This window comes from Urocitellus parryii, chromosome 7 (assembly GCF_045843805.1).
Source record: "Urocitellus parryii isolate mUroPar1 chromosome 7, mUroPar1.hap1, whole genome shotgun sequence".
Classification (NCBI taxonomy): Eukaryota; Metazoa; Chordata; class Mammalia; order Rodentia; family Sciuridae; genus Urocitellus; species Urocitellus parryii.
This window is the reverse complement of record NC_135537.1, coordinates 76206636-76209670: the sequence shown is the minus strand read 5'-3', so window position 1 is coordinate 76209670 and position 3035 is coordinate 76206636. Positions and strand designations below refer to the sequence as shown.

The 3035-nt window shown below is 39.4% G+C and overlaps 1 pseudogene; it reads left to right on the top strand.

Moving 5' to 3' along the window:
* Positions 1–920: 920 nt before the first annotated feature.
* LOC144255938 (glucosamine 6-phosphate N-acetyltransferase-like) lies at positions 921–2794 on the top strand (annotated as a pseudogene).
* The last annotated feature ends 241 nt before the right edge of the window (positions 2795–3035 follow it).

The following is a 3035-nucleotide window of genomic DNA, read 5'->3' as shown; positions in this document are numbered from 1 at the left end:
CTCCTGTACCAAAGGCTGTGATTCTCCCCATCAGCAGGAACAGGAGGTTTTTAAAGAGTGACTCAAAGGCTACATTCCATGTGTTCTCCGTTGGAGTTGTAATTCACTTGTTAATTTGGGAGATAGTCATTTCTGAGATCTTCTGGTACCATCCCCAAAGTCTGGATTACTTTGTTTCTATGGTGGGTTTGTACTCAGGTACAGATATTTCTGCCTGGGATAGGGAAGAAAGTTAATCCTACTTTATTAAGGATGGGGAGAGATTAGGAAGGAGTTGGGAGAGAAGAAGAGAATGAAAACATGTCCATTTTAAAAATCAGTTGCAGTGGCAGAACAGCAAAGGTTATATTCAAAGCATAAAGTGGGCCATGGTTTGTTGAGGGCCACAGACAAGTCAAGATGGCGCCTGGCACTTTGTCAGGAGGAGTGGTTTGAGAAGTATGGAGCCATTAAGATGATGGAGATTCCTTAATGACTGACTGCTGTATCTAGATGATGTTAATTAAGTTAAGTGTGTGTAATTATTAAGATGATGAGGATTCCTTAATGACTAATTAATGTATCTAGATGATGTTAATTGAAGCAAGCTGGGCTGGGGATGTGGCTCAAGTGGTAGCGCTTGCCTGGCATGCGTGTGGCCTGGGTTCCATCCTCAGCACCACATACAAAAAAAAACCAAAAAACAAAGATGTTGTGTCTGCCGAAAACTAAAAATAAAATATTAAAAAATTCATTCTCGGTGAAGGAGGAGGCGTTGGCCCTGCCACGTTTGGGTTGTGGTTCCCGGCCCGGTGCAAGAGGAGGTGGGGCTGGCGCTGAAGCCCGGTCCCGATCCGGTTCTATGTAGCTGGGTGAAGGAGAGTCACACGCGTGCGAGGAGGAGCACCAACGGTTGGGCCTCTGCAGACCTTTATGGAATGATGAAACCTGATGAAACGCCAATGTTTGACCCAAGTCTACTCAAAGAAGTGGACTGGAGTCAGAATATAGCAACATTTTCTCCAGCCATTTCTCTAACACATCCCGGAGAAGGTTTGGTTTTGAGGCCTCTTTGCACTGCTGACTTAAATAGAGTTTTTTTAAGGTACTGGGTCAGCTAACAGAGACTGGAGTTGTCAACCCTGAACAGTTTATGAAATCTTTTGAGCATATGAAGAAATCCGGGTGGTGAAGGCGATCCCCCACTCACTGTCTTGGCAGGGTCACAGTGAGAAAAAGTGTTGGCAAAGCCGCTCTCCCACTGTCTTGACAGGGTCACAGTGAGGATGAATGCTGGCAAAGCCACGCTGGTTGGTGGGTAACCGAAACCATGAGACCCTTTTTTATGTAATTGGGACTTTGCATTTTCATGCTTATGTTTCTCACAGGAGGCATGAGTATGTTAAATGCCAAATATATTAAATTTCAGATGGCTAGAACAGAACAGGTAGTTCATGCCTTGGAAGCTGTTCTGCTACCCACCCCTCAGCATATCAAGGACAAAATAAAAGGCTATTCTTCTATCTTAGTACATTGTGGACAAACCTAATAACAGACAACAATCATTCTCTGAAAAACAAACTCTATGAGAACTAGTGCACCTTGACTGAGAAACAAACTCTTTGAGAACTAGTGTACCTTGACTGAGAAACAAATTCTTTGAGAACTAGTGTACCTTGACTGAGAAACAAAAGAAACTCTCTGAGAAAGCAGCTCAACCAGTTTTATGAGAATAAATTTAGGAATTAATTAAAATAGTTTTATAAGACACAGTTTTAGAATAATGTTAAAAATATTATTTTATTTAGATTCCTAAGTTTAGAAATTATTAAGTCTTTAGTTATATAGGTTTCTGATATGCTTTAAGGATGATTCATAAACTTTAGGACATTTTAAATATAAGATTTAAAGGGACTTTTTTAGATGGGAATTTTAGATTAAAAATAAAGTGCAGGTGTACTTTAGGTTAATGATTAATTAAGAAACTTAGAGTCTGGATACGTAGTTTGACGTTAGTTAATAAGGAAATAACATATCTTGGGAAAAATAGTAAATCTTGGGAAAATCTGAAGGATGTAAATTGGTGACATGTTTTATTGATGATTCTGTACTTTGATGATTGTATGGCTGGGGGTCATATCCTGGAAGAATGTAGATCGGTGTGCTCTCAATCATGGTTAAGGAAATGTCATGTCTTGGCAAAGTTTTAAGTTATATAATCAATGACGTATTGTGAATCTATAATGATGAGAAAAATTGTAATAAAAAGGGGACCCAGAGAAAGCAGCTTTAGCTCTCTCTCTGAAGATTGCTCAAAGGGAAGGACTCCTGTCTCATCATTTCGCCGACGCCACTCCTCCTTCGGGACTCCCTGGACCCCGCCGGGGCTGGCCCCCGGCATCTGGGGATTATTATGTTACAGTTGTGGAAGATGTGACTGTAGGACAGATTGTTGCTACAGCAACTCTGATAATAGAACATAAATTCATCCATTCCTGTGCTAAGAGAGGAAGAGTAGAAGATGTTGTTGTTAGTGATGAATGCAGAGGAAAGCAGCTTGGCAAATTGTTATTATCAACTCTTACTTTGCTAAACAAGAAACTGAACTGTTATAAGATCACTCTTGAATGTCTACCAGAAAATGTTGGTTTCTACAAGAAGTTTGGATATACAGTATCTGAAGAAAACTACATGTGTCGGAGGTTTCTACAGTAAAAATCTTGAGAGGATCTAATGCTACAGCACTTCATTCTTCCTAGAATAAAAAAAACATTTTTGTTACTACAACCCAGTGACCTCCATAATGCTGGACTGAAAAAACATTGGACTACTACAAGTTTAATGACATTTAGAAGATTACTTTGAGATGGTGGGACAATCTGTGAGTTTAGATTACAAATGAATATTATCAAAGGGGATGATTTTTAACCAAAGGAATATATTTTTAACTTGAATCTTTTCTTGCATTGTATTTTTCTAAAGTTTGGCTTCATTTCTTGATAGTCAAGAGTATGGGTAGTAAGGAGTTATAGGTCTGCTATCTTTGCTGCTCATTT